Source organism: Mustela nivalis, assembly GCF_964662115.1.
Source record: "Mustela nivalis genome assembly, chromosome: 12".
NCBI classification, from domain to species: domain Eukaryota; kingdom Metazoa; phylum Chordata; class Mammalia; order Carnivora; family Mustelidae; genus Mustela; species Mustela nivalis.
The window spans coordinates 60,658,248-60,683,496 of NC_139031.1; the positions used below are offsets into that span (position 1 = coordinate 60,658,248).

Below are 25,249 nucleotides of genomic sequence, written 5' to 3' on the forward strand. Positions count from 1 at the left end.
CTTGTGATTTCTCTCTGTCAAATAAATAAATAAAAATAAAATCTTAAAAAAAAAAAAAAGATAACACAAATCTCAAGTGTTAAGTCCTCTTAAATACTATTTGGTTGCTTTGTAAGGCAGTGCTTAAAGAAGGATGGGACATGGAAAAAGGGCACAAAGTTTCCAGCTGGCAAAATAAGGAACAATTTCAGTGTCAAAATAAATAACGATAGTAATGGATTATGTCCCATTAAATAAGAGTCCATGAGTCCATTAATTTATATTAATAAACAGAGGGAAAGAAAACTGTTCTACTTTACAGTAGTAGACCAAGTAATAAATGAAGAAGGAATGCTGGAACTGGACAAATTACCATTTGACAACCACCTATTAATAACTGCTTCAGGCAAATATCATCAATAAATACTCAAATTAGTGGGCGTAAGCTTGATGAGGAGTATTGATAAGGTCTTAAAGTAAATCTCCATTAAGACGTTTGAGTTACAAAAAAGAGAAACCTGGCAAACATGATCTTACCCAAGTGATCAGAGGTAACCTCACCAGTAATGGGAAAAACAAATCTCATGTGCCTCCTGATAGTATGCACTGAGAAGAACACAATATCATTTCTGTGATATTCTTGTCAAAATGTTACAGTCCAAATTTAATCAAGATGAAACCTTAGATAATCCTAATTTGAGTAAGATTTTACCAAAATAAATGAACTATACTCCTCAAAAGTATCCAGGAGATGAAGGAAAAAGAATGATGTGGGAACTGTCATAGACTCAAGGAAACTAAAAAGACATGACAGCAAATGCAACATGTGTTCCTGGATTGGATCCAGTGCTCTCAAGTGTGCACAAAATGATATTAGCGAGACAATTAGTGAAATCTGAATGAGGTCTTTGGATTAGATAATAGTATTTTACTGGTGTTAACTTCCTGATTTTGATAATTGTGCAATGGTTATAGAAGAAAATGTGTCCCTTAATAAGAAATATACACTGAAGTGTTTATGACACTATTAACTGTTTTATCTCTGCAATTTATTCTCAAATGTCTCAAAAATTATAATACTTAGGTGTATATTTACATAGAAAATAACAAACCAAGTGTGATTAAAATGTTAACATTTGCATATCTATATGAGGGCAATTCAAGGAGTTTTCTTGTACAATCCTTACAACCTTTCCCAAAATAATTTTAAAATATAAAAATTAAATAAAATCAATTTTTGAAAAGATTTATTTAATTGACAGACAGAGATCACAAGTAGGCAGAAAGGCAGGCAGAGAAGGTGAGTGGGGCAAGCAGGCCCCCTGCTGAGCAGAGAGCCAGATGTGGGGCTCAATCCCAAGACCCTGAGATCATGACCTGAGCTGAAGGCAGAGGCTTTAACCCACTGAGCCACCCAGGTGCCCCTAAAATCAATTTTAAAATTAGTCTTCAAAATAAAGAATTTAAATTGTCTTTTATGAACCAAAATATAAAATTGTATATAAAACTCTAGAAAGCCAGTACCAAATTACTAAATCTGCTTCTACTAGTTATTTTTACAACATTCTGGTATCACATATCCTAATATAAAGATAGGAACATTTTGGCTGCTACTTCTTAAGGCTAAATTCTGAAATTCAAAGCTTAGTGAAAAGCAAAAGTTCAACTGTTAAAGAGCCACTTTGGATGAGATTCAAAGTACATCAGAACATTGTCCAAAAAAAAAAAAAAAAAGAATAAATAAATAAATAAGAACATTGCCAGCATAACATCTTAGGAGACAATAAGAAATCTGCAAAAAGTAAGTGTTTGTTTGAGGAAATACACTATCAAGATGCCCAAATTAGTCCAAATTCATTTCAAGGTCTCTATTAAGTGTCTAACCCTTTTAATTCACCTCTATATTTGCAAAGGAAGAGATCACTGGAAAAAATGAATACCTAAATAGAAACAATAACTTATACATTAATTGTGTTGCAGTAAAGTTTTTCATGATTGGTTCTAAAAATAATTATGACCCCCTTAACAGAAAGGAACGAGAATCTCTGAAAAGGAAAAAGGAAATGACAGAATTTTATTAATTGTTAGGATTCTGGTGACTCAGTTAAAAAAAATAAACGATAAATAGTTAATCATCAGGTCATTCTAAGAAATATTTTTGTCATTTTAAAAGAAATTTTGAAAAATATTAGTATATAAATGCTTTAATTATTGATAAATATTTTATAAATAAATATTTTATAGGGGTGCCTGGGTGGCTCAGTCTGTTAAATATCCGACTCTTCTTTTTTTTTTTTTAAGATTTTATTTATTTATTTGAAGACAGAGATCACAAGTAGGCAGAGAAGCAGGCAGAAAGAGGGGGCAGCAGGCTCCCTGCTGTGCAGAGCCCAATACAGGGCTCAATCTCAGGATCCTGAGATCATGACCTGAGTAGAAGACAGAGGCTTAACCCACTGAGCCACCCAGGCACCCCAAATATCTGATTCTTGATCTCAGCTCAGGTCTTGACCTCAGGGTCATGAGCTCAAGCCCTGCATTGGGCCCCACACTATGTGTGGAGCCTACTAAATAAGTAAATAATTATATATATTTTATATAAATATTTTATACAACTATTTATACAAAATTATATTAATTGTTATATAAAAATTTTAAATAAATATTTTATATTTAAATATTTTATGTTATTATCTATAAAATATTTTATATAAAATTACATTAATACTCATCATAATGGTAATACATGTACAACTGAAATATTATTACAGTGCAGGATAAAATGCAAACAAAATTTTACTTTATCCATGACTCTAATTTACTTTCTGCCAGGGAGCCTAACTTATTGCCAGCAACTTGTATTTGTCATACAGATCAGATAATCACTAATTATACTGAGATTTTAAGATTGTGAAGATGTAAATATGGATATAAAACCATGTTGAATTAAAATAATGAACATCTTAAAAATTGTTATAAACTTCAAGCAATGCTAAGAATTACCTAATTCCACAATTACCTTACTTGCATGATCTCAGTAAAATTTTAGGGATAAGGGTTTAATATCAAGTAGATTTATTGTTCTTTAATGTTAACTTAAATTGTAATTCTAAAACTCTTAATTAACTTTAAGACTTCAGACTTAATTAACTTTAAGTCCTAACCTTAAAAATGTTTAAGTAATTAAAATAGAATAAAATGGAAACTTCTTGCAACAAAGAATGTAGAACTTGGCAAGTAGGGGCACGAGCAATAGTATAGTTCGGCAGGGAGCCTGCTTCCTCCTCTCTCTCTGCCTGCCTCTCATGATTCTGTCTGTCAAATAAATAAAATCTTTAAAAAAAATAAAAATAAAATAGAAACTTCTTGCAACAAAGAATGTAGTACTTGGCAAGTAGGGACACAAGCAATAGTATAAGTAGTCTTATTTGTTACTCTGATTTTTTAAAAAGATTTCATTTACTTATTTGACATACACAGAGAGAGAGAGAGTACAAGCAGGGGGAGCAGTAGAGGGAAGGGAGAAGCAGGCTCTTTGCCAAGCAGAGAGCCCCATGTGGGGCTCAATCCCAGGACCCTGGGATCATGACCTGAGCCGAAGGCAGACGCTTAACTGACTAAGCCACGGAGGTGCCCAGTAAGATTAAAGTTAAAAGAAGCTATGTAGAATAGAGAAAATGAGCACTGGTGGCCCACAAAGAAAACTGGTCTTTCAGTATACAACCTGTTTTAAATAGAAGACTGCACAAAAGTATTTTTGTTTTCTTCATATTCTACCCAGATATCAGGACTTTTGCCTAACCACTACATATGTGTACTGTTACAAAGGTTTACTGAGTTTGACATTCAATAAATTCATATTTAAAACTGTAAATAATTATTGGCATATTTCATAGCTGTAAATAATTGTAAACAAACAAATTAAAAATAAGGGAGTTCTCTCTTCTATAAAGCTAACATTCCTTTGGTAGTTATAATGTATTGCCATTCTTGTTAATAACACAGTCAATACTGTGGCTATTTCTTGTTCTTTGGAGTTGTGGTTTGATCTAACAGTTTCATTGTTGATCCAGGATAAGGCCCCAAATTCCAAAAAATAAAAATGAACAGGTGTTTCTTCTGTTCAAATCATCTCTTGTATTCTCTTGAAGTACAGACCCCCCTCTCTTCGCAAGAGAGAATTGGCCTTGGAAAGGAGGGATAGTAGCGATAGTTAATTAACATAGATATGCTCTATATTTTCTTAGTTAATTGAAAAAAAGAAAAGCTCAACCCAATTAATCTCATTCAGTGGAAGTGTTATTAATATGAATATAATTCAGTAAGTATGTAACCCCTGAGAATAAATGAAAACATCCTTAAATTCATGAACATGGACTCCACAGTGACTCCCAACAAACTGACTTCTAAGAAATTTTTTATTTCATTTAAAATTTTAGTTTTAAAATACCTGGATTATGACCTCTGCTCTGGCCAACATGGAGAAACAAGGATTGGATTTTTCTCTCCTGCCTGAAAAAACAAAAGGCATACAAACTACATGAATGGTTTTCAAGACATTGGATATCAGGCAACAAAAGGCAATGACCCTTGAAAGATGGAAAATAAATGAGGTGAACTCCACAATTGTCCCAGTCAACTACTTTGATAGAGTTTCCACACAATGCAGATCCAATAAATTTAGCAACTCAGGCTGTCTTGAAAGTCACGAACTACCAAAGCCCACTCAAAAAAATAGATAACCTGTATCTCCCTATACATACTGAAGAAATTAAATTTTTAGTTAAAAAGCCCTCTGATAAAGAGAACTCAAGCCCAGGTGGCTTCACTAGCAAGTTCTATGAAATATCTAGAAGGAAATACCAATTTTTCAGAAACTCTTCCAGATAATTGAAAAAGAGGGAATACTTCTCAATTTATTCTAAAAGAAAGAACACTACTGTGATAGTAAAACTAGACAAAGATATTACAAGTAAAGACTATCACAAGTCAGTATTTTTCAGGAACATAGATGCATTCAAAACAAAATTTTAGTAAACCAAATCCAGCGATACATAAAATTAATAATTAATCATTAATAAGTAATGTTTATTCCAGGAATGTAAAATTGGTTTACCATTTGAAAATCAATGTAATTTACCATATTAAACAACTAGAAAATAAAAGTGTATGATATCTCAATGGATGCAAGAGCATTTGACAAAATCCAACATCTCTTCCCCCAAAAAATTTTTCAACAAACTTAGAAGGGAATTTATGAAAATTAATAAGGGAACTTATGAAAAACCTATAGGTAACATTATACTTAATGGTGAATGCTTTCCCCTTAATATCAGGAACAAGACAGGGATATGCTCTCATCCTTCCTATTCAACATTTTACCAGAGGTTTTAGTCAGAGCAATAAGGCAAGAACAAGAAATAAAAGAAATCTCTTATTGGAAAGGGAAAAGTAGAATTGTCATTATTCACATATAATACAATGGCCTATATAGAAATTCAATGGAATCCACAAAAAAAGCTATGAGTTTATAAATTCTTAATATGAGAACTGTAAATATAACCACTGGATTTTTTAAAGAATTTAAGTATAATGCCTCTAATGTCTAGAATTCAGAAATGATTTTAAAATAGGTTGAGCTCAGAAAAAAAAAAAAAGCCTAATTGTTTTAGTTAAAAGATGTTGAGATAAAGTTTACTTATTCTAACCACAGACTATCAGTAAATAATCGAACCACTGATAGTATTTATGATGATTCTGTATAAATTGCATATGTGTGGTTTGGCCTTGCTTTAAAACTTGTAAAATAGGTCAAATATTATGTACAATGCCTTTATGGATTCCCTGTACTGCTCATGGCAAAGTGGTTATTTACATAATTTCAACATAACTAGGTAAAGCTAATTTATAACCATAACTGTACCAGAAAAGTCAGACTTGAAGGCAAAGCTGACTTAAGTATGACAAGCCCACTCTGAAGGAATTAGGCACTTCATGCATGGCACTGGGACTGCTACCTATTCAGTGACCAACAGGGTTCCAGCCTTACAGGATAATAGCACCAGTCCAACCTAGTAGGCCACTCACAGTGATGAATTTGGGATCCTCAGAGACTAAGCAAATAAATAAATAAGTAAGAATAGTCCTAAAAAAAAAAAAAAAAAAAAAAAGAATAGTCCTACATTTTTAGGGACAGTGGGTAATCCTAGAAGAAAATAGCCACTTGTTCTTTGGTACTTTCACCTCAGCATAGACAAGGTGACAAGAGAATCTGAAGGAAAGAAGGAAGGAAGGAGAAGAAAAACTAAAGGAAATAGAGGGAAGTGGAGAGTAGATGATCCAGGTGAGAAAAGAACAAGATAAAGCTGGGGAAGGAGAAGATGAATAAGGGGGAGAATACAGGGGAAAAGAGAAAAGGAAATTCTGGAACAATAATGTAGCATGGATTTTTTTTTTAACTCTTTTTTAAAAACCCCAACAGACGTTGGCCATCTGCCTGGCTCAGTCAGAAAAGCATGTAACTCTTTTTCTTTTTTTAAATTTACTTATTTATTTGAGGGAGAAAGCGCACAAGAGGGAGTAGGAGCCAAGAGACGGACCACAGACTCAACATTGAGCCCAGAGCCTGAGGTGGGGCTCAATCTCACCACCCAGAGATCATGAACCAAGTAGAAATCAAGGGCCGGATGCTTTACTGACTGAGCCACCCAGGCACCCCAAGCATGTGACTCTTGATCTTAGAGTCATAAATTCAAGCCCCACATTGGGTATGGAGAGTACTAAAAAAATAATAAAATAAACTTTAAGAAAAATCTTTGAGCATAAGTTAATTGTCTGTCCTTAATACGAAATAGCTCTAGTTTTGTTAATCAAACAGCAAGATCACTATTCATTATCCTTTAACTGGACTTAGGTAAGTAATGTAGGCCATGTTGAAAAGAAAATAGATAAAAACTTTAGTCCACAGACCATGTAAAACAGCTAATATTGATTCTGAGTTGCCACAGGATTTTGTTTGGAAATACTCCTATTAAAAAGGAAAGGGAATATCAGTATATAATGAAGCACTGTGGATATCCTGGTGAGCATAAACTACATATATACTGCATAAATTAAACCTATGTCTAATTTTTACCATTTATAAAAAATGTTAAAGTGCTTGAACAAAAAAATCCTCTGAATGAACTTAGCACAAATATGCAATGAAAACTTGCCTTTTGACTGAGTCAACAGGTGGACTTTAACCTAAAAACTGACCCCAAATCGCTCTGAGAATCTTTTTTTGTAATGTAATATAAAAACCTCATCCTAAGGGGAAAAAATGGTATTCCTCATGGACTATTTAAGCCACTTCTGATGGATGCTAACTGGATTAAAACCTCTTTGGAGTAAACATTAACCCACCCAACTTAGTTGCCTATCATTGACCTTTAACTAAACTTATTTTTGAATCTCGCTCTCTCTTCCTTATAAATATCTCTACTGAGACTGAAATCCTTGAAATGGCCTGCTATTTTACAACTCTATAAATATCTTGGCATGTGTACATAGCTAAATACTCAATGTTATTTAATAGCATTTATTAATAGATGTTTAAAAATGACAATACTAAAGATAAATTGCATTGCTATAGCTTAAGGGAAAAAAATCAAAATAATCATTACATTAGACACCAGTTTGAGGGGAAGATAATTCCAAAGTTATCAGTATCAACATGTCATGTATGACATGACAGCTACCCCTGGGGATGACATGGGACATATACCTAAACAGGGAGAATAAGAACAATGAATAATTCCTGGTGAGATAGAGGAAATTAGGAAAACCAGCCATGTTTAAGGTTCTGAATAGGATTAAATATCACAAATGGATTATGAGTATCAGAGAAAGTAGTCAGGAGATAGCATGTTAAATAAACATAGTGATTGAGAGGTAAGAAATAATTCGTAGAAAGATGGAATTAGAGTAGTATGTCTGTTGCAACCCCCTCCTCTATAGCATAGAGGGCTGAATCATACGCAAAGACAATTATGAGGTATTCAGCAATCATGGCCCTGGTCAGGGCACATGAAAAGCTACTTAGACGGTCACTAATGGAAATTATCCAAAATTTATTTTCAATTACTACAAAAATATTTGAGATAAACACTAGATTTTTACCCCTCAGAGTTGTTTTCTTCTTCTCAATTTTTATTCTTTCATTTAATTTTTGAGTTTGTGTTAAATTTTTTAAAAATTATGTTATATTAGTCACCATAGTCATCATTAGTTTTTGATGTAGTATTCAACAATTCATTAGTTGTGTATAACACCAAGTGCTCATTACAACACATGCCCTCCTTAATACCCATCACCAGCCTAATCTGTCCTCTCACCCAGCCCTCCCTTCTGAAACCCTCAGATTGTTTCCCTTGATCCATAATCTCTCATGGCTTGTCCCTTCTGATTCCCCCTCTTGAGTTTACCTTTCCTTCCTCTAATGTCCTCCATGCTATTCTTGTATGAGTGAAACTATACGATAATTGTCTTTCTCTGATTGACTTACTTCACTTAGCATAATTCCCTGCAGTTCCATCTATGTTGATACAAATGGAGGGTAGTCATCCTTTCTAATAGCTGAGTAATATTCTACTGAATATATGAACCATATCTTCTTTAACCATTTGTCTGTTGAAGGGCATCTCAGCTCCTTCCACAGTTTGGCTTTGTAGACACTGCTGCTATGAACATTAGGGTACATGTGACTCTTCTTTTCACTACATCTGTATCTTTGGAGTAAACACTCAGTAATGCAATTGCTGGGTCATAAGGTAGCTCTATTTTTAACTTTTTGAGAAACTTCCATACTGTTTTCCAAAGTGGGTGTACCAACTTGCATTCCCACCAACAGTGTAAGAGGGTTCCCCTTTCTCCCCATCCTCTCCAACATTTGTTGTTTCCTGCCTTGTTAATTTTGCCATTCTAACTGGTGTAACAAAACTAAGAGGGAACTCATGGAATGAGAGAAGATATTTGCAAGTGACATTACAGATAAAGGGCTGGTATCCAAGATTTATAAAGAACTTCTCAAACTCAACGCCCAAAAAGACAAATAAGTTAAAAAATTGGCAGAAGACATTAACAGATACTTCTCCAAAAAAGACATACAAATGGCTAACAGACACATGAAAAAACGTTCAACATCATTAGCAGTCGGAAACTCAAATCAAAACCACATTTTTTTAATCGTAGGCTGCCTGAGAACACATAATTCATATCATGTGAAAAAAAATAGAGAATGGGAAAGTGAACAACAGGATGCTTAACTTCAAGTTATAAAAAATAAGCTAAGTACTATTTAAGAAATACTGATACAAGATGAAATCTTATAACCACACCCAAGAGAGGGTAGGCTTGGGCACAGCTTTTCCAACATACGTGCCACATCTTGATTCTTTTTTACATCTTGCAAGCCAGGGAGGACAGAGCTTCAGAGAGGCTTTATAGGATCTAGGGAGCCCAGTGATACAAGGGAGAGTCAAGAGTATGCGAAGATGGTAAATCTAGTTTTCCTGGTAATTCATATTTATCAGCTGTTTATAACCTGAGCAATGGGGTAAGAAAATACATTACAATTTGTTTGCCAGCCCCAAATTATATCATGTAACCTTTTAAATTAGGATAGTTTGTTTTTAGTATGCTAATATTCTCAGTGACCATCCCAGAGTTCTGAGCACGAGAAAACAGTGATTCAGGTACAAAGAATGGACTATAAACAGGAGGTCATTCAGGGACTCATTTTGCACCAAGTGTGTGCTCCAGGAATTCAAATTTTTTTTGATACTAAGATATTAAAACTATAAAAACCTCTTCAGATTCTAGTTCTCTGCCTGAACAGCAATTCTCATCCATAAGCACCTAGAGGTCCTATTCTGAAAAGAATCATACTTCCTCTAGTGCCTTCCCAGCTGCCCCAAAAGGGGCTCAAATCAGGTTGGAGCATAATAAGCACCTATGGTGAAGTCATCCCAATGGTGCTATTCTAGGGCTCCCTGCCCTATCCAGATTTCATTCTACACATCACTCTTTTGAAATGCATGCCAGACCTGTCAGCCCTCTTTTGAAAACTTAGACCACTCTTCTCATTTTGGATTTTCTCCATCATCTAAATTTCTTGTAACTAAACTCAAAGGCAGCCTATGGAATGGGAGAAGATATTTGCAAATGACATAAATGATAAAGTGGTTAGTATCCAAAATCTGTTAAAAAAAATTATCAAACTCAACACCCAAAAAACAAATAATCCAGTTAAGAAATGGACAGAAGACATGAATAGACACTTTTCCAAAGAAGACAACCAGATGGCTAACAGACACATGAAAAGATGCTATCACTCATGATCAGGGAAATAAAAATCAAAACCACTGTGAGATACCACCTCACACAGTCAGAACGGCTAAAATTAACCAGAGAAAACAACAGATGTTGGCAAGGATATGGAGAAAGGGGAACCCTCTTGTACTGTTGGTGGGAATGCAAACTGGTACAGCTACTCTGGAGAACAGTATGGAGATTACTCAGAAAGTTGAAAATACAACTATTTGATCTCTATGATCAAATATGAAAATATATTCTCAGTGATCCAGCAATTGTACTACTAGGTATTTACACAAAGGATACAAAAATATAGATTTGAAGGGGTATATGCACCCCAATGTTCATAGCAGCATTTAGCATTATCAATAACAGTTAAACTATGGAAAGAGTCCAAATGTTCACTAACTGATGAATGGATAATGAGGAATATTCCATTTCATATATAAAGTGGAATATTACTCAGCCATAAAGAAGAATGAAATCTTGTCATTTGCAAAGATGCAGATGTAGCTACAGTGTATTATGTTAGGTAAAATTAGTCAGAGAAAGACAAATACCATACGTTTCACTCATATGTAAAATTTAAGAAACAGATGAACACATGGGTGGGAGGAAAAAAAAGAAAAAAGAGAGAGGGAAACAAACCATACAATACTCTTGAAGATAGAGAACAAATTGAGGGTTGATGGAGGGAAGTGGATGGGGGAACACAATAGATGGGTGATGGGTGATGGGGATTAAGGAGGACACTTGTTATGATGAGCACAGGATGTCGTATGGAAGTGATGAATCACTGAATTCTACTCCTGAAACCAATAATGCACTGTATGTTAACTAACTAGAATTTACATAAAAATTTGAAAAATTAAAACATAATAAATTTCTTGTAATTAACATTACCAACTTGGTTTGGAACTTCTCCTTGCCTCCCACAGATTGGTCAATCATCTATTGCTTTCACTCTGATAAATTAATGGGGTCTTTCCCCTCATTTCTTTGTATCCCTTAGCTTTTCCCATCAACCAGGATGCAGAATTCTATGGACTCACTCTTATGGAAATTATACAGAATAGAAAAAAAGAGTCAAATTCTTTGGTTTAAAAATCTACAGCAAATACAAATATTTGAAAGCCAGGACCTCCAAGTACAACAGTCACTAGAAACACATATAAAGGTGTTTTGTCATTTTCTTCTCATTTTATCCCCCAAAATAAGTTTAAATTATAAATAATAGAATATAGGGAAGGATGCAAGTTAATGGAAAGTCTGACTTTTCTACCAATAGGAGATAAAGCTAGGAGATTTTCTAAAGGAAAAAAAAAAAACTAATGGAAAAAAGAGCAATGGGATAAACTTCCAGTGTGAATTTCAGAACAGGGACTTCACACACACACGCACACGCGCACACACACACACACACACACACATGCACACACTCAGCCCAATGTGTTGGGAGCAGGGAGCACAAAGAAATTCCATTTATATTTAAAGGGATTTGAAAGCAGACCACAAGCATCCTCAGTTCTTTCTGGTATGAACATGGTACCACAGTCAGAAAAAATATGATGGCAACAGGTAAGGTCCCAGAGGAAAAGAACTGAGGCAGCTTCCCAAGTGGCCCATAGCCATGGGATACAGGAAAGCATCTCATATTCCAAGTACCCAAGACGAGCACAGCCATGACTCAAGGAAGGTAGAAAAATATAAGAGGTCTCATAGTTTTGTCAAAGGGACACAGTCTGCAGAGGTACTATGGACAAAAAAGGGTCAGAAACCATGCTAGGAATGCAGATATCAGCAGCAGATGGTGGTGGACAGATGCCAGCTTCCAAAACCCAAATAGAAGCCATAATGAACACAGGACAGTATAAACCAGACACCTCACTCCAAAGTCCAACTACAAGACATTATGGTGAAATCCAAGCTCCTTAAAGCATAAACATACCCCTGGAGACAGGACATGGAAACCCAAAATACAAAATATGTAGGCTTGTACCTACAGGAGAAAGCTTGGACAGTAAATTGCGGTTAACTGCAGTCAGCTTCAGCTCTTAGCACAGTAGCACTACCCATCTCCCACCTCCATAACAGGCAGCCCCTGCAAGTTCCAAGCAACCTGCACCACGGTTGGCAGGAAACAGGGTAAACAAAAGTATCTGTGCTTTGATTGCTGAATGCTGCTTCTGGCCACAGCAGTTCAGGGAGCAGGTGCGCCACTCTGGTTGCACCTCTCCCCATTATCGAAAGCCCCTGCTTCTTGAGCTGAAGTGATTTCTCCAGGATTCTCCGGGCTAGCCCTCTTCCTTCTGCCCCCACTTCATTTTTATCTTTACCTTTGGGAGCCAGCAATCGATTATTAGGTCATTCTAAAGCAACTGCATATATGGGGAAAATAAGAAAATGAGCATGCTTGCCCAGGCAAAGGTACAGACTCAAAAATATTTGATCTATCTCTCAGGCCCATCCTTTTCCTGTCAAGTTTCATTTCTCTGATAGAAAGAAATAATTTCTTTATATCTGTTATATCTGTTTATATCTGTAATTCTGTTTAGAGTCATTCTGTTTTTAAAAAAAGATGACAATATATTTGTTAATAAATCTACACTCACTAGTCAGCATAATACAAAGGAAGAAGCAGTTCTTAAGTTGCCAATAATCTTAAGATTACAATAAATAAGAGGCTGAATTACACAGCATGGAGCAAATGGTGAATATAAAATGAAAACCATAATCATTGTTTTTTTTTTCAATGTGTAAAATGCCTTTATTGATATATCCTGTTCTTAAATAATTCATGCTAAATAAATTTAAGATAGAAACCAAATTCTGCAAACAGTAACAAAGAATTTAAAGTTTTCTTTTGTTATCATATGAATCTACAATTCCCAGGTATAAGAGATTCAGAAAGCACTGGGCAAACTGAATAGAGTTCTGAGAATGCTATGCACATTTGCTGAAGAATCAAAACACTTCCAATAGAGGGGGTGGGGCCGAGGCGGGGGTGGGGGTATAGATCTATTGAAGAACATTTTCATGACACAGGACCACTGAATTAAATAACTTTCAAATAAACACGGGATATTTACAATATTTTCAAGTAACATTTAATACGAAGAAAAGATTTACAAGAAAGACCTTCCTTAGGTGTATGAGCATTCAGATGGAAGAAAGATGCTCAGTGAAGTAGAGAACCCAAAATGTTTGCAAAAGCCTGTCCATTGCTCAAGCATTATGACTTCAAAAGGCGCTACAGAAGGAAATGAAAAATTGGAATAAATACTGATCAAGCAGTGAAAGGGCAGAATCAAAGTGAGTTTCCATATTGATATATCCAAGTCCAAACATCATGTCTCTGTGAATGATCCAGAGATGATTAAGTCACAGCAAAACCTGAATTCATTCTCAGTTGGTTGCCAAAATTTCTTTCTTTAGATCTTGTTTGAAAATAGTCCATCGACCCAGGTACAACAAACTTCAGTCATCTTTGAATCCTTGCTCTTTTTCATTTTTCCCATTTTTTACCAATTATATTGATTTCACTACTAGTATACAGACACTCCTTTCAATCTGTATGTTAATGACATGCATCAGAGACTCATAGGTCTCTTGCCTAGGTCACTCTAACAGTGTCTTAATTGATTTCCCTGTCCCTGGTGTTCCTTCTTTTAATCTATTCTCCACATTGCTGCCAAAGCAATCATTCTAAAATGTAAATCTGATCATATCACTTCCTTGATAAATATTCTCCAAAAGTTCCCTGATACCGAGTGGGATAAAATCCAGACTCCATAGCATGACATAAAAAGCCCTTGATAGAGAGATTAACCTCCTTCTTACTCATTCTTTCCCTAGATGCTTCCTGGCTGTCCTTCCAGATTCAATTTAAGAATTATCTTTTCTGAATATTCATTTGTGAAACCCTTATCTGAATCAGGTTCCATAACCACAGTAGTTACTATTCCTTTTGTCTTAGAATTTATCTTAGTTTATTATAATTGACCACATCTCTTCATTCCTAAGAGTCTGTCAGCAACTTAAGGAAAGAAATCATTGTCTTTCATTTTTGTATCACCAACACAGTACAACACAGAACACCAACACAGTAAGCAATTAAAGTCCTTAAGGAAGAAAAGAAATAGGAAAGGAAAAAAAAGAAGGGGTCAATTAGGTAATTCTTACAACTCGTAGTTCTGATATTCTGCCTCCATGATTTCATTTAGTTGGCCAGACCCTCATGTTATGCACATATGATTTACATGCAGTGAGGTGTGAACTATCAAAACCAATAAGCAAGAGCTATTCTTCTATTCTCCAACTTCTAGGAAAATAATTCCCTTAAACTTATCACATAAAGGCAATAAGAAAATTTTTTTTTACCAATCTTTATATATTTATTCACACATTTGATAAAAATGTCACAGTTAGAAGTGAAATCATTACAATGACATAAGTAACCATACAGACCAACCCCAAGTACAGAGTCGAGTTGCCAAAAATCAGAACATGAGCAACACAGCTCCTTAACACCTGTGCATTCACACATTCTTGCCCACACCCATCCATGCCCCAACAATCACAGATGCTAAGTTCAGACATAACCCAGGGAAACCTTCCCTGGCTTCTGTCAAGTCCTGGCGATGAGAAGAGAGAAATGATCAATGAAAAAGAAGCTGGAACTGCTCGACGTATCTCTCTGTTCTGCCCACCACTCAGAGAAGGCAAGACATGAAAGATGGGGATAGTCATTTCTTTGGCATCCTTGGCACAAAACTTATCAGACAACAAAAAAGTCTAGGGGTTTAAGTCAGTCTGAGGTTTAGATCCCCTTTTCAACATCAAAGGATAGCAAGTGGGGAAAAAAGGGAAAAATCCAGCCATTTAAATTGTAGGGGAAAAAGAGGAGGGAGTATTGAAAACCTGATCCCTATTCTCCTGTCAGACTGCAGCGTGACCAAAGCAAAATCAACGAGGCCAAACAGCATCTAATTGTGACTTTACCCAAACAGCATAGTTTGCTTTCACTTTAACTCTGAAGAGAGAAAGAAAAATTTTTCAGAGGAACAAGAGGTTCATGTAAACCACATCCCCATTATATTAGTATTTGGGGAAAGATTACATCTATGTGTTCACATGGCTTGTCTACAGCTCTGAGAGCTATAAGGGAGTGGCCCAACCCCCATTCCTCTGCCTTTAGCCTTCCAAGATGGACAAGTCCTCAGCATCCAGTCAAACCTGAAGTCTAAAAATGCCTAAATCAAAATGGTGTTTTCTGTACAGTGGGATGATGGAGAAATCCTATTCCACTTCCCAATTCCTACTTGACACAAAGCTTTAAAAAAACCAACCACCCCAAAGTGTGATGCTTTTGAGCATCGCCGTTAACCCTATCGAAACACTGATAACACAGAAAGCTACCATCTGAAAGGACTCATTTCCCAGTGTTCTTGGTGAATGAGCTAAGGAAGGAGGCGATGATCCAAATACATATAGTGCATGAATACAGAAGAACTGGCCAATGCAAAGGAAACTGCTTTGGGTAGGGCAAGTCAATGGGTGGTATTTGGGAGGCAGAGAGAAAATTTCTTGGTACAAACTTGATGTCCCTAAAGATATAAGCAGGGTGAGGACAAGGCACTTACACTGCCAAATAACAGTTCACATCCATTCAACACTAGTACTGTTACCAAGAACACTCCCAATGCCCCCTCACTGAAGACTCAACCAGCCAACTGCACTTTCCATTTGGACCTTCAGAACTGAAGGAAATCCCAAGTGCTGCAGAACCAATGGTGGGAACTGGAATGTTGGCAGAGGAAACTACTCAAAGGAAGCAAAAAGAAGTTGTCCCCTTCTGGCCTGAGGTGAGAGGTTTGTTCCAGATTAGCTCAGTGAAATACTGAATTGCAAGATGCTTGGCCTGAGAATATGACAACGCCCCCATGGATGCCTCCTCCTTCTGTTCTGATAAAGAGCAGTAAGGGCTCTGAACACAATCCGACTCCAGTTACTGAGTTATCTTGCACTGGCAGTTACAGCAGATGCCTTCTAATACATGTCCCCATTCTGTAGCAGATAAGGGACCGAGACAGGGCTAGAAGCAGCCTGTCCTTTCTTATCCCAAAACCTTTCAAGCATACTCGATCCGGGCAGGGCCACAACTACCCTCATTCTTCTGCTCGGAAGACGAAGTGGTAGCTTTGGCTTCACTACCGGTTTCCAGAGGCTTAGACGAGATATAGTCCTTTACTTTGATCTCCATGTTCTTCGCTTTAAGAGTGGCCATGTGCAGCTTCTCCAGGAAATCTGGCATGCCACTGGAAACCATCCAACGAACACAGTAGCGAGGAAACACAGTCTGGGAATTGTCACTGTATGTCAACAAGTAGTCAAAGCCATTCTCATCAAATGACTTGTGGGGACGGATAACCATCTGGGATTCATACGATCTGACTCTTACAAATTCTGGAGACTCTGGAACACTAGGGTGCTCCACAGCTCGTGACACCAACACCATCACATTGTTTTCCTGATCCACGCTATACCGTCGAACATAAACATAATCCCGCGAGTACATTGGATAAGGAAAATGGGTTACCCAGTGGAGAACCTCAGAACCACTAACCACATCCCTCTCAATCACTTCCAGCTTGATTACCAGGGCATCCCACTTTTTTCTATACTCTGTATCCAGCTGAACATTGAAGAACTGCAGAGTGTTACATCTGTGTAGGTTCCAAAAACTCTATACTGGTAAAGGTGGGTGCCCGTAATTGGGCGCCGCCAGAGCTTAAAGTGTTTCTTATCCATCACCATCTCCCATGGTTGCTCTTTGCCCCCTAAATCTTCATTCCCTTCTCTCTGTGATTTTGGTTCTGGAGGGTGGCGTTCAACTCCAGAGCGCTGAAACATATGTGACATTTCTTCCAACCGTTTCATCTCATCAATGGATCTCTGCAACTCCTCCTCCTGGATCTTCTCCTTGTCCCACACGAACACGCCAGCCAGCGCCGCCATCACGGCAGAGGCATGGCCAGGACCGCCTCGCAGCCGGCGCCAGAGGCGACCGAGGAGGACGCGGCGCGAGCTCTCTGAGTAGAGGCGGCCGTACAGCTCGGCAATAAGAAATTTTTTAAAGAGAGAAACTTTAAGTACTGTAGAGAAATGGGTCCCCAAGTGGTATAACAGAGACCTGGTTTTTATTTCCAAAGTAAATGCCTCCTCCCCACCCTCCCAAACCCGTGACTGCAGAAAAGTTGTCATCAAAGCCAAATGTCACAGAGCTGAAGCTTTCCATACACTAGAGGGCAGTCTTGGAGCAGTAGTTGGTGTTTTCCATGCTGATGAAGTTTCTTTGTCTTGATTTTTCTGCCCTTCATATCTAGTTAAAATGTATCTTCCTTTTGTAGACTCAGCTAGGTCGTCACCTCCTATGTAGCATACTCATAACCCTTTTTCAGAATACACCACACATTTGTTATTATTGTTGCTATGTAAATGTTGATAGGTGATTCTCCATGGGGGTCTTGCATTCCTGCTCATTTGAGGCAAAGACACTGACAGATTTTGTTTCTAACTACCTTTTCAAGGATGTGTTTATGGCAAACCACCTTTAAAGACAAAGAGAGTGTTTCTCTTTGAGGGGGAAGAAGGTGGGATTTTTCTTAAGGGTAATGTCTCCCACCAAGGTAAAGTTTAGGCAAATTTGCTAGCAGCCTCCTTTATACAATGGAGAGCTTCCTAAGCTTAGGGTTCCTCAACTGTCCTACAAACCTACTGTGTACACGTCTACCTGGCCATTTTACATCACCCCATGGAACTTGGTGAGGGTGGGGAAAGAATTCATGAGAACATAAAGTTCATGTTCCTTATTGTACCATGAGAAATAAAGTCCTTTTCTCTGACCAGGAATCTCATATCTTATACCAGCATCTATGAAACTGTAGTGGGCTCACTTGTTAAGCATTTAACTACAGTAAAAGCTCAGGCCCTCTCTGAGTTCCTGATAATGTGTAAAATATGTTTGTAACCCATTCAGTTTCTTCTGACCATGAACTCCTTAAGAGTACGAATTGTATCTAATCCATCCTGGTAACTCTAAGAGCTCACCTGCTTAAAATCAAAATAGATGTTAACTGAGTAAAAATCTAATGAGAACATGAATAGTTAAGATGAAAAGGGGTCAGGGAAAACCTGCCACATAATTTACAAATCTTTTCATTACTTAAATTCATGCTTTTCATTAAGTTAAATTAATACTATTGTTCCAAGTTAGAAAAATACTAGACTGCTGGTCACATATTTTTACATAACAATTACTACTTTAATACCAACTCTCACACTCTCATTTTATCCTCATATTATAAGTTTTTTTCCCTACTTCAGTAAAATAAATTCTTTCATTCTAAGTTCCAAAATGTTTTATCACAGATGATACAAAAATTTACAAAGAGTTTTGCTTAAGTAAAATCTGTGCTTAGATGTAATCAGTTATACAAATGAGATGTCATTCTTCCTCCATTCTTTCTCTTTTGATTTGAGAGGAAGTGGGGGGGGGGTAGGGAATCCCTCCTTTAACATATATTTATCTCATACCACAGATTTATACACAAGAATACAAATCTCATGGAAGATAAAGAACTTGGACCATGATTCTTCTCCCCATTTCCCACATCACCATCAACAATAAAGTTCAAAATATAAAATCAAGTCTTTTTGCAACAGAGGACAATGAGAGCTTCTGACTGAAAATGAACCACAAGAAAGGGGTGTACCCCTGGGGATAAAAATATATGTTTATAAAAAATAAAAAATTAAAAAAAAAAAAAAGAAAGGGGTGTGTTTTTGTGTTCCACATAGGAATGCTGCTTCTGGATTCCATGTTTGGTTAACTTTGGAACTCATCGTTATTCAGTCACTTTTGCACTGTGGGTTAGTTTGGAGAAATGACTCTATTGATGTGCATTCAAAGAGGTAAAACATTGTAACTAATAATAATTACTTATTGTGGGTCTGTTGTAGGTCTCTTTTCTGACTGTGATAGTAAGGAAAGAAACTTCCCTTTTCTCCATACGAGGAAACCTCACAGCTGGACAAGGCATCCAAAGAAGTGGGAGGTTCAGTGGTGACAGCAATGCCATCAATAAGTGAGGCATAAGAACAAGGAGGAATGGAAATTTTACCTAAGCCATATCTCTGTCGATCTTCTGGGTCCTTGTGGCTTTTCTCATTGACCCAATGAAACTGGAGGCACCTGACTGATTGGACACACCTGACGGATCAAGTTATCTGGGTATCAGCCACAGTGGGATCCAGACAAAAGGTCTGAATTTCTATTTCTTCTGAAACAACTGATTCATGGGCAAGTGTGGTCATCCCTGGAGAGTCTTAGAAACACTTGGGAAAGGGAACCTTGCTAGTAAATGGGGTGAAATTTTAAAGCCATTGAAATTTGGTCATAAATACAGATGTAATTTCGTTTTATCCACAAGCTTGTGAAGCACAGGGGACATTTAGTAACAAAAATATCAAAGTACAAAAGACAAATTTCAGAGGAAAAGTTTACAGCTTGTCCTCTGCAGGGCAGACTATCTCTGATGGTCTTTCATCACAGTTAGTTAAATGAGGTTCTGGCAGTGCAATGACTCAGAGATAACAAAATAAAGTTGTAACATCAATATCCTCAAATGTTTGGGGATATATTTGAGAACATAAATATTAAATGTTGAAAAAGGGATTCAACCTGTCCTTCAAGTCCAGCCAGCTGGCTTTCCTCCATCATGCAGTGTCCTCTAAGATTATTCAAGTGAAAAAAATAAAACTCTCCAAGAGCAATGGACTTTGTAAAATGTACTTTGTAAAGAGGTGGCGAATTAGTGGTTTTGTTGTTGTTGCTGTTTTATTTTTATAAATCAAAAATGTAATTGCTCTAATTCCACAGGAAAAGAGACCTCATTTGAGGGCTGCTATTATAGCACAAGGGGCTCTACGTACCAAATAAAGCCTTCTCGTATCTATCCGACGTTGCCAATGGTAGATAAATTTCAGCAAATCCTTTCTTTAAAGGAAAGCCTTGTTAACATTCAAGGTCTATTGACTCATAATGCATTAAAGTAACTTTGCTTATTACCCTTCCCCATATGGCAGTTATGGAGAGCCATTTAGAATAAGGAAAAATGTGAAGAATAAGTGAAGAGCATGACATACAAACTTCATTACCCAGACTACCATAAAAGAGAAAGGAAAAAAAGGAGAAAACAATTAAGGAGGTAAGACAGCTCATAGATTTTAAAAGGAAAAAACAGTAGAGAAGGACAGCTCACAGATCTGACCTGAGTCCTGACAATAAGAGTCATGCTAAATATCTAAATTCCTTTCTGAAGTATGGAGCTTTCTACTCTTTCTCTACTCAAAATTATGTTAAGTAACAGCCACTTAGGGGAATCTCTGAACCTTGCTTGGCTTTGCATTACTGATAGAAGTATGATGTCATCTTAATACACTAAAATGAAAATCCCATCAAGAAGTAAAAGGATGAGAGAGAGAAGCAAATATTCCCCTAGAAAATAGGTCTTTTTTTCTGACTATTTTTCTTAAGTTCAAAGAGCTATTATTAGGAAATGGTAGCACTGCGCAGTTAAGTGTGGCAGATGGCATATAGGAGAGAGTGGTGTGCAATTTACAGTAAACAAATTCTTTATCTTTGACGGGTCATGGGGAGAACTAAAACGGTCTCCAATTCAATCAGGGAATATGCTAGAAAACACTGACATGCAGATTCACTAATTATAGTGAAATGTGTTAAAAAGCTACAATTATCCCAATGGATAGAATCTTTTCCCATGAAGATTAAAAAAAAAATAACCAGCCATGATGGACTGACAGCAGGATACCATTTGTAAATGTGCCCCAGATTGGTTGACACCTGTTTGGAGAGGAGATTCAAGTCTTCAGGGTCTTCCACTTGGTCTCCTTTCAAGGTAGGTACACTTTTTGATAGTATGTGTGAGTAGGATTTCATCAGTTGCTCTTATATCAAATATAAGAGGAAAAATTACAGCTGACATTCTTTCTGTCTTAAAAAGGAAAGCATCCTAAGTCAGTAGGGAGTGATTCCTATAACAATCATTAGTTTGATTATCATTGAAATAATGTTTGAAATACTCCAGAGTTTGGTTTCCACCACTACAAATATTATAAAAGATATTTTTAAAAAAATAGTTGTCTGATCACACAGTGAACTGTGACCATGAAAATTTACCAGATTGTGGAATAAAGGCACAAGAATGTACAATCACATAATATACAAAAACCACCCAACTGATCTAGAATGTGTTGCACATCACAGCACTCCATGGAGTTTCCTAGTGGTTAGGGGTATATAAACCTGCACAGAGGTATGACAGGAAGCTCTTCAATACCATGTGGGATTTTGATCCAAAGGGATGAGATCATTGCACTAAAAGAAGAGTGGACAATCCCTTTAATTTGATTATAGATACTGGGATGAGTAAAAACAAAAACAAACAAACAACAACAAAAAAAAACCACCCAGGATTTCAGGAGAGTATCTTCTAAAATACCCTAAAATACTCTGGAGGCTTGGGAAATTTTGCAGTTTGTGCCAATTTTTGTATGTGTTATTACCTGTAATATAACCATTACCTAAAGAAGCTCAGGCTAGAATTTTGATTGTCAACTGCTGTCTGGTGTAACAATTGTACTGTGAATAACCTAAGCACCCCTGAGTAGGCCAGGCAAATTCTGGAGTGTAAGTCTGCAGACGTTTCCCTAGAATGGTAGTGATTCCCCAGTTTTGAAATGAGAGACTGACTCCTCATTCTAACTAGGAAGAGGCAACTCCCTGCTCCTCTACAAAATGTAACAAGATGTTATCTAAAAGATTCACCTATAAGGAAAAACTGAGAATTGTTTGAGCCCACTCAATGTTTATCATGTCACTGACCATACTTTCTCCTAAATTCATGACTTTATGCTGGGGACTGTAGTATAGGCCATTGTTTCTGGACTTGGGGCAGATGTAAAGAGACTGCCACCACCTGGGCCTCATGGTCATGTTTTTAAAAGATTCCTATTATACAAGAACTGGTAGAAGAAGAAAAAAATTGAACTCTAATTCATTGATGTATAATTCACAAGAACAAGAGAATTTGATTCAGGACTTTAATTGTTTTGGAATTTAACTTAAGAATTCTGGAATTTAATTTCTTTGTGTTTTTAATCTTTGAACTTTAGTTTTTCCCAGGCAATTTGATAACAGTATAGCACAGATATTCAAATTTAGGGCTCCCCTGTGTTAGTGACATTGTGTTATTGGAATATCTTTTTGTTGTTGTATGATCTCATTATGTATCTGGTGAGTTCTAGTAGACCATATGTCTAGATATAATGAGGGAGGAGAAACAGAATAAGGTGGGTAGAGCAGGGTCCTGGAATTGATTTAAATAACGTATCATTCTCATTCATTTTTAGAGCCTTCTGAACCAAAGTCTATACTGTTCACCAGAAGTTTCGGGAAGCTGCATGGCTTGGAATTAAGAAAATGGTTTCATAAAGGTCAGAGTACTATCTGGATAAGAGGTGATCTCTGGGGCCCACAGTCACAACCCTGGGCAATCACAGGCTAACTGCTAAGCCAAGTAGTTTAAAAGAGCAAAAAGTTGGAAATGTTATGAAAACTATCGGTCCCTCACTCTTCACAATTCCCTGTGGAGAGATTTCAAGTACAGTAAGTCTTCTAGACCTTTGCACTACCACTTTCTCACTGCTCACCCACTGTCTCGTGGGGAGAAGTCAGCAGATCTGGTTTCTGAAGCAAATGGAGTCTCATATTATGTCTCTTAAACATTGAGGGTGAGTGTCTTTTTCTTCTCTGGGCATCCAAATCAGTGAATGGGTAGCAGTGTCATTGGGTAGGTCTCCACCTGGGAAGCACTAGCATCCTCATTTGTTCCCCTCCTTTAAGCCACATTCTTCAAACTAGCAGTAAAAGTAGTGCTATTGGCTGACATAAGTAACTATCTCCAATAGTTCTGCACTCAGGCAGAGAATAAGGGTGCTGCTTATTAGTCTACTCAGATTCCTAAACATCCTAAATGTCTTAAGTTTCCATATTATTTTCAATATCAAAATGGGAACATTCACTCCAACGTATTTGCTCTGGGAACATTCTCTGGTTTCTAGATACTTAGAATGTCATCTTTTCTGGAAAAAGTGAAGGACAAATAAGTATACTTTTATAGATTTTATAAATCCCTTCATGTTATATTTTCGGCATAAAACAAAGTCACAGGGGCGCCTGGGTGGCTCAGTGGTTTGGGCTGCTGCCTTTGGCTCGGGTCATGATCTCAGGGTCCTGGGATCGAGCCCCGCATCGGGCTCCCTGCTCCGCAGGAAGCCTGCTTCCCTCTCTCACTCTCTCTGCCTGCCTCTCTGCCTACTTGTGATCTCCGTCTTTCAAATAAATAAATAAAATCTTTAAAAAAAAAAAAAAGTCACAAATTCCATGGGTACTGCATTCATATTGGGAAGAAAAGAATTGATATATTTTTTCCATTTAACTTTTCTAAAATGTTTTAATCTTCAGAAGCCCTCCATCCTAGGCTACTGGATAGTCAAAAGACCCAAGCTTATTGGGCAGACACTGCCCTTCTTTTGGACTACAGAAGCCCCACTCCACCCCACTCTATTTGTGAGGGAATGCCCACCTCCATGAATCTTGATGAGAGGCTCTGACTATCGCCCATTCTGAGAACAGAAAGCTTTTTCCCCCAGCGTTCCTGGTACCTAGGTCACATGACCGAGATTCTGCCAATAAAATGCACACACAGTAGACACTGGCTTAGAAGCTGGGATGCAAAGAAGCAGGTTGTGTGCAGAATCCGTTCTGCCAATATTGGCTGTAAACACAGTAGTTGAATCCATTTTCCGGAGGCGGCAGCAGTGAAAGTGGTTCTAGTATTATCTCTAATGCCCAGCATTGATCAAGGAGGCAATTCTAGTGCAAACACTCATTCTCAGCAGTGCTGTTTTGATGGACCAGTTCTGCAGAATGATTTGGACTTGTTTCTATCTGATTATGTACTCTCCAAGTCTAGTTTTCTAGCAGTCACAGAGATTTTTACCCACCTAATAACCTTAACAAATCTGATTTTCTAATTAAATTAGCCAGAGCTGGTTCTATCACTTGAAAGTAAGAACCCTGACGGATCGATAACCCTGTCCAGTTAACACTATCTGAGTCAGTGTTGGCATGAACCATCTCCGATCAGTTTAAAACTCTGTTTTGGGGTTAAGTCCCAAGTTTTGCAGAGTTATGCCCACTTCCCTTTTTCTTCCACAAAAAGTACCTAGGTCTGCATAGTTTAGTAGAATAGAACTAGTCACAAGTGGCTATTGAGCACTTGCATGTGGCTTTACTGGGTTTTAAGGACTTAATACAAAACAAACAAACAAACAAACAAAGCAGAATATCTCCTTAAAAATTGTTCATATTAATTACATGTTACAGTGGTATTTTGGGGGCTCCTGGGTGGCTCAGTTAGTGAAATGTCTGCCTTTGGCTTAGGTCATGATCTCAGGGTCCTAAGATCGAGCCCCACGTCGGGCTCCCTGCTCAGCAGGGAGTCTCCTTCTCCCTATGCCTCTTCCCTCACTCTCTCTCATAAGTAAATAAAATCTTAAAAAATCAAATAAGGGGTGCCTGGGGCTCAGTGGGTTAAAGCCTCTGCTTTCGGCTCTGGTCATGATCCCAGGGTCCTGGGATGGAGCCCCACATTGGGCTCTCTGCTCAACAGGGAGCCTGCTTTCATTCCTCTCTCTCTGCCTACCTCTCTGCCTACCTGTGATCTCTGTCTGTCATATAAATTTTTTAAAAAATTTAAAAAAATCAAATAAA

At 37.3% G+C, this 25,249-nt stretch overlaps 1 pseudogene across 1 annotated transcript; it reads right to left on the reverse strand.

Annotated features, from left to right (window-relative positions):
• Positions 1 to 14,701: 14,701 nt before the first annotated feature.
• On the reverse strand, positions 14,702 to 17,448 carry LOC309845421 (stAR-related lipid transfer protein 7, mitochondrial pseudogene; annotated as a pseudogene). Its single transcript has one exon. The product of its transcript is annotated as an stAR-related lipid transfer protein 7, mitochondrial pseudogene (transcript).
• Between the last annotated feature and the right edge of the window lie 7,801 nt (positions 17,449 to 25,249).